The following is a 14,253-nucleotide window of genomic DNA, read 5'->3' as shown; positions in this document are numbered from 1 at the left end:
TTTCATCACAAAGTGTAGAAATGACAAAAGTCAGCCAAGATTACCCCCTCAGACCTAGAGACTCTTAATATGACCCCTCTCGTTATTTTGGGTCATCTTATCTCCTCCAGGGCGTGGGGGCTCCGGGTTTTGGGGGGGGGGGGGGGGCGTTTATTAAAAACAAAAATACTGGAATTCAGCCTCCTTCATCTTGGGTTACCCAGTGTCTTTGAGAAAATCGCACTGAGGTAAGCAGCCTGAGCCCCGGCATGAAGTGATCCTTGACAACCCAGATGAAGCCAGCAGTTTCAGGTCAAACAAAGTGTGCGCTGAGCGGTTGTCAAGGGTCCGCTTCTCGGGAGGCTATCAACCGTGTGCTCGGGCGCTCTTCCCCCCCCCCCCCATCTGGAAATCAGATGGGGAATGTGGGGCTTGGGGGAACAGTCACTTACTTCGCATCAACCCTAGAACGTCCACTGGTTCAGATTAGCTTTAAAAAAATTATGCATTAAGACCAGATTCAACCTTAAGCCACTTCACCACATTTGAGTCATCAGTATCACATCTGCCTCGTCCATTCTTAACAAGTTGGGGCATAAGCATTGATTAGGAGTTTTTTGTCTAAGCCTGTCTGTGTAGGCGCAAATAATATATATATGCACACAATGACGAGCAGTTTTATAAAAATATTTTAGTAACAACGTCGGAAAGTTATTACGGGCATTGCAGGGGTTTCAGTTTGTGTCTTTAAGGAAAGGGGTTATGGTCCAAGTACTGACGGTAGATTATCGTTTGGATAATGCTGTTGAAGTGCAATTTTATTACCTATTGCCAAAGCATGGTTGCAAAAGACAGTACTTCACTGACAAAATACACCGTTGCAGAAAAAAGGTGATACCACACCTAAAGTTATAACCAGACTTAGCATGCATTGATAGTAGCATTGGAGACTTGGTGAAGTTTGAGTTGCAGTAGAAATTTGCCAGAGTCTTTGTTTAAAATGACAGGACAATATTCAGCCAGAGTTCATCTACTTGTTATAAAGAGGCTGACACCAGTTAAGTTTAAAGTTCATGTAAAATGTGATTTTAAAAAAAATGTAAAACTGTAAGTGTGAATATGATCTTGGTAGATATTGATGATCTTGATTTTTAAAAATAAAAGTCTAGGTATTTCTTGTGATGAGAAAGCATATTTTAATGAGCCTTATGGCTATATATTTAAGTGAAACCCATGAAAGTATATCATGACTAATTTGATTACGTATATAAAATTTACTGAATTATGTTCTTACATTGACACCATTTATAATCACGCAAAGTGTAAACAATTTCAAAAGCCAACACAATTTCCCGTCTATAGCCATTATATCCAGTTATCTCTATTTGCTATATTTGTAACAGGTTGTATAGGAACTTCTCTTTTCTTGTAGCTGTTAGTGTACTTCAAATTATAAAACTGAATTAATTGGAGAGTAAAGGAAAAAGTTGACAGCTAATTGAGAAGGGCCAGCTAAACAAAACAGTAATTAAGCACACACCAACTTTAAGAGGAATGCAGCAATGATTTAAAGATATTTATCTGTGTTTATTTAAAAGTAATTTGATTTTTTTTAAGTAAAACTGAATGACAATAACAAGAATGCTGTGCTTTGTTAGGATTGGGGTGAGCATATTGAGCCTGTCAATCAGTAACAGAGTCTTTACTTTTGCGGTGGTTGAGTCACTTGCTTTGTACTGTTGTGGCTGTAGATTTGAGTCACAGCATACACTGACATTAGAAAATGTCAATTGTGTAGTCCAACTAAGGACTGCAGCCATAGTGGACCTTATGGACAGTTTGACTGAACTAAATAAAGTAGTGCAAATTGAAGATCTGTGTTTGAGGGAGCAATTAGAAACTTTAAACCTTACAAGCTCTAAACTGTCAGAGAAATGTATTCAATTTGGCCATACCAGTAGCACCTCCTGATATTTACATCAGTGCTGAACTATGTATACAATGACGCAAATTATACACTTGAAATAGTATAATGCATTGACAAGTATGAGCTGTTTGCTATAATTGTTGCCTTATTTCAAATATGATTGGTTATCCTTTTAAATGATCATCAGAACAGTTTGCAGTTTAGGGTATTTCATTTTGAATTATGAATCAATCCTTTATTTCAGTTGATATGGATTCATATCAATAAATTAATATCAATATATTAATATTTGACAAATATCCATTTTGCCATTCTGGATGTGCATTAACAGCTATTTGCCATTTTATGGCAAATAATCAGTATTCATACCTGTACATAAATTCACAAAATTGCTGGACAAGCAATCCCTAGTAAAAAAGTAATTGGCTGTTAATGAATAAAGTTGGCATTAGGTATTGGAGAATTAATGCTTTTTGAGAACAGTACATTAGCAGAGTGCTGACAGTCCTAATTACATGTAAAGTAAGATGTAGATATATGGTTTTATCTCTGCAGATCAATATACTATACTTCCCAAAAGAATACCAGATTCTCTAGAGGATGTTTTTATATAATAGTTCAGTTTGACTGTTTGCCTTTATCAACCAATAATACCGTTATGAATAGGTTTTAAACCACTTTCAAACGTTGACAAAGCCTGTATACATTGTTTTCTTTTTGCTTCTTAAATATATAAAGTAAACATTTTTTGAAGTTATATTTCCTCCAGATCAATAACAGTGACTTTTTTTTATCACTTACTTTTGCATCCATAAATTTATTTTGATACACCACATGGATGTTGGTTGAATGCAAATATAAAAAAAAAAATCACGTCTCAGTTTTTGCATGCAAGCTGAACTGATAGAGAAAGGGTTAATGATGCATGACTTCAGAATGCCAGCAGCACATTCTGTGAAAACTAATAGGCTTACATGAGAGCAGTTGCAGCTAAAGTACCATTTGATTACTTTCATTCTGTAAAATGGTTGTTTACTGAGATCTGATGGTAGACTTCCTATGTTAAGGTGTGGTTTTATTTTTGACATTATTAGAGCAATACACTTTAACTCTAGAAGTGATTCTGAATCATTTATTCGGTTTTCCCAATTTGATAGACTATGTAGTCACTTATGATCAGTTTAATTTCATTGATATATTCTATTATTTTGTATGATTTAAAGAAAACACTATTTTGTATATGAGTACCTCCAAATGTCTTAAATTCATATTTGGTTTATTACACACAGCTTTTTGATCCGGAAACTGAAGAGTGTGTTGAAAATAGACGAAGAAAATTTTCATTCCACCTTTCGATTGTAGTGTTGTTTCACATTGTTCCAACTGTAGACTAAAAGCTTATTTCTGTCAAATTTTCTAGCTTAAAAAAAAACAACTCCATTAGTGTAACAAAGAAAGCACTTAAAATTGTGATTCAAATCCTCTTTAAAAATCTAATGAGTTCAAATTTGAGTGTTTGTAAACATAACACTATCTGTTTACACTGTGTCCAGAAGGCCTGCTGGCTGGCTGTCCATTTATGATAATATTCCATAATAACTTTTTTCCATATATAGTTTGAACACAGAAATATTATATATTATTGCACTTTGTCATTATCTGTGATTGACAACCAGCCTTACAGATCCAACGTAAACAGTGAATGTCATTTGCTGCAATGATTGAAGTTTTAACAGCTTCAAAATGGAAAGAATTGGAATTGTATTCTTTTTCCACCCTAAGAGACTACATAATTTTTTTGCGGACTGTTGATAAACTGTAGTAACAGTTGTGTGGGCGATGCTGTTTTGAGGAGCTCTGCAATGTTAACAAAATCTTACCATATTAAGGGTGGTTCACATAAGCAGGTCCAGAAGTTTAACACTTTGTTTCTGTGCATCGAAAACGAGCTCAGTGAATGATTATAGGTGGGTGGGAGCAGGGGAGGAGGAAAGAGCCTGAATTCCTACAAACTATATTGCTTAATTTGTGAAAAATAAAACTTTAAATTACTGATTTATTGAACTTTAAATTACAGACTTATTGAGCTGATTAGTTCTTCATCAAATATGCAAATATTATGTTCAGTAAATTACACTCCACTGAAGAGACTGAAATTGAGATTGGGATACTCTATATTACAAGGCAATGGATTTAATTAGTTATTTATTAACAGTACCAATGATTTTATATTACAAAAGTAAAGGCAGAAAGTATACTGTTTAAATGGTTTGTATTATACTCTTGAGATGCTGGAATGTCTTCATAGTAAAGTTGAAACACATCTGTGGGACTTAATTGGTATATCTGCCAAGGTCACCTAAAATCTCTTTGGCAACTGAGATCTTGACCTTTGGGCCAGTAGACAATACCACTGTATTCAGAGCAATATGTAACAGGTGATATTTGATGGGTGGCACGGTAGCACAGTGGTTAGTACTGTTGCTTCACAGTGCCAGGGACCCATGTTTGATTCTTGGCTTGGGACATTGTCTATGCGGAGTCTACACGTTTCCCTGAGTCTGCTTGGGTTTTCTCCGGGTGCTCCGGTTTCCTCCCACAAGTCCCGAAAGACGTGCTTGTTAGGTGAATTGAACATTCTGAATTCTCCCTCCTCTGTGTACCCGAATAGGCGCCAGAGAGTGGTGAATAGGGGATTTTCACAGCGACTTCACTTGTGACAATAATAATGGTTGTTAGTATTAAACTGAAAATATACTTAACTTTTGCAGGCATTTTTTTTTGGACGCAAACAAACCTGACCAAAATATTTGCAGTACTGTTGTTACACAATGTAAAGTGCAACCATGTTTGTTGTCATGTGCCATTACTCCACCACTGAGCCAGTCACATGTCCACCGCTGATGGATTTGGTCCAGTGAGTCAGTGACAATTTCTAGTCTTATCAGTTGAAGAAATACATTTGTTTTGGTTTGTTTTTTTTTTAAATACTTGGAAGGAAGGAAATAATAAACTTTTCATGTAAATCACCAGCTTTTGTATTATCTGAACATTGGATGTGTGGGCAATTGCTCATTTCCAATAGTGTATATTACTGTTCAATTTGAATTTGAAAATATTTTCTATTAACTGCATGATATTGATGTATATATTTTTTAAATGAACAAAAATTTATGTTGAGGAATGGAACATAAATGCTTGTTAATTTTAAAGTTTGTCTGTGCATAGTAATGTATTAGTTTTGGACAATGCTGAGAGATCTTTGCCTGACTGCTTCAAAGTAAGTAACATACATTACAGTAATTTTATTAATAATCTGCACAACCTTGATTACACATGCCCTATGTTTGCACTTCACATTGCAGTGGAGAGAATCATGCCTTAACCTGGTGACGGAATCTACACTGAGTGTTTAATATTTAACACACAGTGTCCCAGCCCACAACCAACTTGATTGATAGAATTGGCACCTGATTTTTTTTTAGAAGCTAGCCACTATGCTTATGAAAAAATGCTAAATGCTTGTAATTTGAAAAGCACCTTTATGCTTGAAAAGGCTGTTTAGCTGCAAGCAAAATCTAAAGGTTAGAAACACAGGAACAAATAGACACGGTTAATCAAACAATGCGTTTAACTATTTTAAAGCTCATTTAACACCGTGAGTTCATTTTGGTTTAGTTTAGCTTTGGAGTGCATTTTCTGCACATTTGTCTTGACAAATCTCCCCCCCCCCCCCCCCCCCCCCCCCCCCGAAAAGAAGAAAATAACACTTTATCTTCAATTGACATTTACTTTCCATTGTGCTGCAACTAGTTACATTAAACCTGTTTGTCAAAAATGACATTTGAAACCAATTTTTAAGATTTTTATTTATTTGCAGTTCAGGTTAAATTTAAAATCATGGGGATGACGTTCTCACCTGCACAGGTGTAGATTTTGTCACAAAGGCTCCAAAATGTAGGACAGAATGAGTGGTGTCCCATAAGAGATTAACTTTCTTCCCGATACAGCCTGACAGCTCTTTTGGTAGTTGCTGAGTTAGGCCATGCTGTGCCTTGAGAGGATTTTCCCAGGTCTTGTGTTCTGGTCCAGGCTTCACTGATGCATCCTTGCAGACCCTAGTATATCCAGTGTATGTCTCCACAAGGGTCTGTGGAAGGCTTACTGGGTATTTGGAAGTTCCTCGTATAGCACCAGAACTTATGATTCCCATATGTCTAAATATTTGCTTTAATTAGCTCGTATCAATCAGACAGCAAGACTGAATCATGAAATCTTAGAATTTACAGTGCAGAAGGAGGCCATTCGGCCCATCGAGTCTGCACTGGTGCCTGGAAAAAGCACCCTCGGCAAGCCCACACCCCCACCCAATCCCCATAACCCAGCAGCACCACCCAATGTTTTTTTTGGACACCTAACCTGCACATCTTGACTGTGGGAGAAAACCGGAGCACCCAGAGGAAACACACATAGGCATGGGGAGAACCTGCAGACTCCGCACAGACAGTGACCCAAGCCGGGAATCGAACTTGGGGCTGGACTGTGAAGCAACTATGCTAACCACTGTGCTACTGTGCTGCCCCTGAATGTAGTTAAATTTATGAACACAATTTCTATTCTAAAATACCAACAAAATTTAAGAAAAAGAGAACGCATTTCCCTTACAAGTTTGTCCCCCTCTTTTGTCTACTTACTACTACTGACACTGATTGACCTTCTTTATCCCTGGTGGCAATTGACAGTGTGTGAGCTTTGGCAGGAAATACTGGGACGTCAGAGGGATATCACAGCAGACCCCAAACTATTTTCCACCAGCATCCAACAGGGTGTCATTGTTTAGTTCTGTTTTCCCCAGCAGAACTTCTCCTTGCTAACTCAGGGGCAGTGAGGCCAATTGGCAGGTCCTGTTTCTTCCTGGGTGGATCCTTACTGGTCTGTAGGACTTGTCTACTTATTGGATAAATGTACTGAATGATCAAGAAAGCCCACATAAATGACTTAAACATGGATTGCATATGAAATAGGATTGCTGGCAGGTTGCTTTCATTATGATATTTCCTTTGGAGAAGTCAATTTGTGGGACAGCACAGCTTAATAAAAATGCTGTTTGCGTGTGTGTAATGTATTAGCTTTTGCCACATTGTCTCTTGTGGTTCCTTGCTAGTCATAGTGCGTTAATTCAATAAGCTCAGTATCCGATAAGTATCTGTCCAGAACAAATGTGCACATTTGGTTTAAACCTCAGTGAATGGACATCTTGAGTTTTGGATTATGGTATATAAATAATGAAACAAAGGTGCAATTTTAGATTAAATCATTCTTGATAATCAGTCACAGTGTATTGCAGTTCTTGAACAGTAAATTTAATTACACATACGTAGTAAAATGTATCATTACAGTGTAGTGTACCAGAAGAGAGAGACTCATTCAGTGACAAACGTTACAACCATTGTATTACAGTACATAGCACATATATATCACATTTCCTACCTCTAGTTGTGCTTGAAGATGAGCTTTTTCTCACAGCAATGTATTTACTAAATCAAAATATGTCTTGTTAATCCAGTAGTTTGATTTTGCTGGAAGTAGACAGGTGTACAAGATGTGATAATATAAATAACAAAATGCTGAGTGCAATTAATGGGAATTGTACTTGAAAAGGCAGAAAAAAAACTTTAAAATGTGACTGCTGTGTCTATTGAGAGGAAATGGAAACTGGAGTCTGTAAGCAACATGAAATTAGACTTCACAGAAATGTCGCACTGTGTATGTCATTTATATCCATATATAAATATATATGTATTACAAATGTTTTCTGGGAACCACATCTTCCTGAGTCATCTGAACATAGAAATGAGCAACTTAATTTGTTTTTACTGGTCACTATTCAAGATTAACTTGGCTTTTTGGAATTTGGTATTAAATTTCTTTCCTTGGTGGCTTATCATTGTCCTATTTCTTGACTAGGCCTTTGAATAGGAGGTTGCAGTAGAATAATCTGTGCTTCCAAAATAAAAACAGAAATATAATTAATAGATTGATGATGGAAATAAAATTGAAAGAATCAAATGAGTGAGAACAATATTGAATATATCAACTGGCAATGGGTGGATTACTGTACTCTTGTGACAGAGTCAGTGCAAGTTAATTGTGCATTAAAATGTAATCATTTTAAATTGTTTTGAAGATTAAGCAGGCAAAATACAGTATAAAACTGGCAGCAACTTTTTAAAAAAGCTTATTAAGCACTAGTTTGGACCTTTCTCCCAAAATTGCACCAGCTTGAATTCGAGCAGAATGGTAAGCTATGAAAGGAATAGAGTTTAACAGCACAGAAAGAGGCCCTTCCTGTCTGCACTAGTGAATAAGCATCTATCTATTCTAATCCCATTTTCCAACAGTTGGTACATTGCCTTGTATGCTGTGGCATTTCAAGTGCTCATCCAAATGCTTCTGAATTGCTGTGAGGATTCCCACCTCTACCACCCTTTCAGATAATGTGTTCCAGATTCTCATCACCCTCCCTTCTGGGGGAAAAAGGTTTCCCCTCGGCTCCCCTTTGAATCACCTGTCACTCACCTTAAATCTCTGCCCCCTGTTTATTGACCCCTCTACAAAGGGGAAATGTTTCTTCCTATCTACCCTATCTATGTCCTCCATAACTTTGGACACCTCAATCCCTTCTCTTCTCTCTCTCTCTCTCTCTCTCTCTCTCTCTCTCTCTCTCTCTCTCTCTCTCTCTCTCTCTCTCTCTCTCTCTTCCCCCCCCCCCCCCCCCGCCAAACTCCCTAACCTTCTCTGCTCTAGGAAAACAATCCCATCCTAACCAGCATTTCTGCATAGCTGAATCGCTCCAGCCCAGGCAATGTCCTGGTGAATCTCCTTTGCATCCTTTCTAGTGAAATGTACACCTCTAGAAAGGTGTACAAAGTGATTTGACAAGGAAAGGACTAGGGTGCAGGACCCTGAGGAATTGGACTGATGTACAGAGTGGCAAGAATATTGCAGAGTATGCGTAACGTTCCACAAACACCTCATGGATGCCCAAATCATATATTACCGTTGAGACCAAGGTCATTACTCATAATTCTGTACAGCTGTAATCCTTCACTGCAAAATGATATAACACAATTTCATAAAATATGTTAAGATTGTAATTTGAATTACATTGGATCAACAGGACTGTTAAAATTAACTATATCTGTTGACATTCAACCAACTATCAGCAATTCGTTTGTTTACTTTTTCACATAGTACTAACATCTAAATTGTGGAACTAAGAATGATCTGAGCTCAGTTGTTGGATTGTGATGTCCCTCATTTCTTCCAAACTCAGTACTAGAATTGGTTATTTCCAAGTTGAGAATATTCCATGCTTCATCAGTTTCTCAGTATGTACTCCGATCTTAGAATTTACTATCATTTTGCACAGGCATTCCCCTCTGGTTTGCTGATACATTTTATGGCAATTATACATAATTCATAATAATGGACATTTATCTCCATATTAGAGAGTTAATTGGTTATATATAACTTGAGGGATGCCACTTTTTATTTTACTTCCATTAAATGTACAGACAACCATCCACAAGTATGGGGCCGGGCAAAAGTTATCACAGCAGAATAGGGATTGAAGCCATTAAATGTTGGTATCACTCTGCGTTACATTCTAGCTATCTAGCCAACTGAGCTAACTAATTATTTATATCAAAAAGAATAACCAAGGCAGCACGGTGGCACAGTGGTTAGCCCTGCTGTCTCACCGTGCCGAGGTCCCAGGTTTGATCCCGACTCTGGATCACTGTCTGTGTGGAGTTGACACATTCTCCCCGTGTCTGCGTGGGTTTCGCCTCCACAACAGAAGATGTGCAGGGTAGGTGGACTGGCCACTCTAAATTGACCCTTAATTGGAAAAAATTATTTGGGCATTCTTAAATTTGTTTAAAAAAAATAACCAAAGGATTTGAAACCACTTCTGTACTTACAGGGTAGCCCATCAACCTCATGTGATTTGGATATCCTGAAAACTTCAACACGTGGCTGAGTTTTCACCCTCACAAAATATACCTCAGATTGAAAGACTTACTACTGACAATATAAAATAGACAGGTTCACAATGCCATGATTGTGTATCTGAGTTTATAAGACATCCCCAACATGACAGACACTAATCAGTTGCGACTCTGTGTCTGACAGAGTAAAATTTCACATTCACGAGAGTTTTTTATTTTTAGGGTTCTGAACAATGTCTGCCCTGTGGTGGCTATCTATTTTGTAGCCAGTGATAAACTTTTTGAAAAGATATACAAGGACTGCTGACCAAAACATTTATTTTACCATTTGCTCCATTTCTTGGAAGGTGAAAATCAGAATGTTACCATTGTTAACAGGAACCAATGGAGGTTCTTCTGGCTATAATGGTTTCCCACAAATTTACAGAACCACTTTGAAGAAAAAGCAAACACCATTGGAGCATTGTCAAACTTTTGTGCATTTTAGTTAATGAAGCATTTGGTTAAGATCTTAGCACACACATCAGTCATGTTACTGGAGATGAATTCCGATTGACCATGCAGTTGCGCATTGTTTCTAACTTGTATTTCAGAAACGGCACTGAGGAAAGTTGTGTGCTCCTCTGTTTGCATTATAGAGGGGGGAAGGAAGCTGCATTTAATGGAAGTGACATGAAAAGTAAAACATAAAGGAGGAAAAAAATGAAGAAAGTCAAAACTAGGAGCTGGGTTTCATGTTTTTTGGTGGGTTGAGGGAGGTGGAACTGAAACTGTTTGGTCCACTCACCCCCGCCGCATCATCTCAGCTCATCCAATCAAGCGTAAGATGGACAATTAGTGACTGGTGGGAGGAAGGCCAATTCGAGGTGTAAAGGGGAGGAGGCTCTCTGAGCCCTGTCAGGACTGTATGCTGAGCATCATGAGGCAGAGGGGTAATGTCGCAAATAGGAAGTCGGTCATTGTTACAAGTTGAAGGGCTCCTTGCTCTCTGAATGTCTCTTTATTTTTTATTGAAGACTCAAAAATTAGTGTTTTTTAAAATGCAAATGCTTCCACCTTCACCAGCAGGATCTGCTGATGCATCCAGCCTTGGTCCTGATGGCAAGCCTTTGCTTTCATCTTTGTGTCACCTTGATATTGTGGGTGTAAAGCACTTCTAAACATTTTCAAGGCTGAGGCCTGAAACTCCGACAGACAACAATAACGTTCAGATGATTGGGTCGCTTACAAACTCAGAACCTTGTCAAGGCGGTGGGCAGGCTGCCAATTTCTGCAGTTTTGGAAACTGCTGCAATGACGTTGCGTATTGCTCACCTAACATCATAGCTCCCTATTTCCAACAGGGGGGCAGCCTACTTAATTTTGTAGATGCCCAGCCCGAGGAGATATGAAACAGATGGTTTGAATGAAGGAATAGTTTTTAAAAAATAGCTGTTCCTCGGGGGAGATCGTGAGATGCAGAAATTTCTAGATGGGTTGGAGTACCCGAGGTTAGGGAAGGGGAACAGGACTACATTAGAAAGAGCGATAGGGGAGCATGAAATAAAGGATGCGATTGGGAGAATGTAGTCAGGGAAGGTGGCAGGGCCGGATGGGTTTCCGGTGGAATATTGTAAAGAAATTCAAGTGGAGATGTTTGAAGAGGCAATAGAGAAGGGGGTGTTGCCACAAACCTTGGGGCAGGCATCAATCTCCCTGTTGCTAAAAAAAGATAAGGATCCGACGGTGCGTGGGTCGTAGAGGCCCATATCACTTCTGAATGTGGACGCAAAAGTATTGGCAAAGGTACTGGCGGGTAGGCTGGAGGAGTGCCTCCCGAAGGTGATGGGAGAAGATCAGACGGGGTCGTGAGAGGGAGGCAGCTCTTTTCAAACATTAGAAGGATATTGAACGCCGTTATGGCACTGGCAGAGGGGAAGGAAACAGAGGTGGTTGTGGCATTGGACGCTGAGAAGGCGTTCGACCGGGTAGAATGGGGGTACTTGATGGCAGTTCTGGAGCGGTTTGGGATTGGACCAAGATTTGTGAATTGAATTAAGCTACTATATAAGGAGCTGAGGGCAAGTGTCCACACAAACAACATCAGCTCGAGATACTTTCTCTCCACCATGGGACGAGGCAGGGATTTCCTATGCCCCCCTGCTGTGTGCACTCGCGATTGAGCCGTTCGCCATCGCATTAAGAAGTTTGGGGGTATGGAAAGGAATAGTGTGGAGGGGGGATATAGAGCATAGGGTGTCCTTGTATGCCGATGATTTGCTGTTTTATGTGTCGGAACCGAGTGTGTCAATGGGGAGAATATTGGAGCTGCTTTGAGTGTTTGGGTCTTTCTCTGGGTACAAGCTGAATCTAGACAAGAATGAGTATTTTGTGGTATCTCGGCCAGGTGCGGGGGCAGGGGTTGGGAGGGGGGGCGCGCTGCCATTCCATAGGGCAGGGACTCACTTTAGGTACTTGGGGGATGCAGGTTGCCCGGGAGTGGGGGGGGGGGGGGGGTTTCGCAGGTTCAACATTTTTAGTTTGATGGGGAGAGTGAAAGCGGATCTGGCAAGGTGGGATGGTCTCCCTCTGTCACTGGCGCGTCAGGTACAGGCGGTTAAAATGAATGTGTTGCCACGATTTCTGTTTATTTTTCAATGCCTGCCGATTTTCCTGCCAAAGGCTTTTTTCAGAGAGATTGGGGAGGGAAGGTGGCCAAAGTTAGAAAGGTGCTACTACAGAGGGGAAGGCAGGCAGGGGGTTTGGGTCTTCCGAACCTGATGTATTACTACTGGGCAACGAATGTGGAGAAGGTGCGGAGCTGGGTAAGAGGGGTTGATTCCCAGTGGGACAGAATGGAGGAGCATTTGTGCAGGGGGTCAGGATTGAAACCACTAGCAACAGCGCCGCTCCCGATAACCCCGGGAAAGTACTCAGGGAGTCCGGTAATAATAACTTCATTCAGAATTTGGAGGCAGTTTCGCCAATACTTCGGGTTGGGGGCAGAGTCAAGGGAAATGCCGATTCGGGGGCACCATAGATTTGAGCCAGGGAGGTGGGATGGAAATTTTTGGAAATGGGAGGAGAAGGGCATTAAGACACTAAAATGGTTGTTTCTTGGGGGTCGGTTTGCAGGATTGAAGGAGCTAGAAGCAAAGTATGGGCTGGAGCAGGGGGAAATGTTTATATATATATATATGAAGGTTCGAGATTTTGCCAGAAAGGAGATACAGAACTTCCCGGAGGAGCCGGCCTCCATGTTTCTGGAGGAGGTGCTGACGACAGGGGGAATGGAGAAGGGGGTAGTGTCAGCAGTTTACGGAGCTATTTTGGCAGAGGACAGAGGAGAAGGCACCACTGGAAGGGATCAAAGCAAAGTGGGAGGAAGAGTTTGGAGAGGATATGGAGAAGGGATTCTGGTGTGAGGTGCTCCGGAGAGTGACTGCCTCCACCTCGTGCGCGAGGTTGGGGCTGATACAGCTGAAGGTGGTATACAGAGCACACCTCACGAGGGCGAGGATGAGCCGATTCTTTGGAGGAGTTGAAGATGTGTGTGAACGTTGTGGGGGGCCCCCGCTAATCACGTTCATATGTTTTGGTCCTGTCCAAAGCTAGAGGATTACTGGAAGGAGGTTTGTAGGGTAATTTCTAAAGTGGTGCACGTGAAACTGGACCCGTGCCCCCGGGAGGCCATATTCGGGGTGTCGGACCAGCCAGGGTTGGATTTGTTTCCCGCGGCAGATGTTGTAGCCTTCGCCTTGTTGCTCGCCCGAAGGTGGATGCTGATCGGCTGGAGAGCAGCCCCTCCACCCTGTGCCCTGGCGTGGCAGGGGGAATCTGTTGGAATTCTTGACTCTTGAGAAGGTTAAGTTTGAACTGAGGGGAAGGACAGAGAGGTTCTACAATTCATGGGCATTATTCATTATGCACTTTCAAGAACTGGATAACATTGAAAATTAGTTGAGGGGGGTTGGGGGAAGGGGGGCGATGGGTGTTAATGGGGCTATGGGGGATTACTGATTCCTTTTTGTCAGTTGTTTATGTGAACATGTGAGCGAATGTTTTGGGTTTGGTGGGAGGATGGGATCGTTGTTATTGATATGGGGATTGACCTATTTGTTATTGATTATTGTTTATTGTTGGTGGATGTAAATTTGGGAGAAAATGCGAAAAAGGAGGAGAATAAAGAAATATTTTTTAAAAATTAGCTGTTCCAAACTTGGCCTGCAGATAAGTAGATCCTTGCACCTTTTGCTGTTGCATTCCTTGTTTATTCCTAGGACATGTGACATTCTTAAGTCGCTAACACAAACCAGTAACATTCCAAGGGTGTTCTAAGTCTTCAACATTCATGGC

General features: G+C 40.4%; 1 protein-coding gene across 11 annotated transcripts in view; it reads left to right on the top strand.

The window, feature by feature from the left end:
• foxp1b (forkhead box P1b) overlaps positions 1-14,253 on the top strand; it is a 645,688-nt gene that overhangs the window by 2,102 nt on the left and 629,333 nt on the right. The gene's annotated exons all lie outside the window — the stretch shown is intronic.

This window comes from Scyliorhinus canicula, chromosome 11, assembly GCF_902713615.1.
Source record: "Scyliorhinus canicula chromosome 11, sScyCan1.1, whole genome shotgun sequence".
Classification (NCBI taxonomy): domain Eukaryota; kingdom Metazoa; phylum Chordata; class Chondrichthyes; order Carcharhiniformes; family Scyliorhinidae; genus Scyliorhinus; species Scyliorhinus canicula.
Note: the sequence above shows the minus strand (reverse complement) of the source record. Positions and strands in the feature narration are given on the sequence as shown.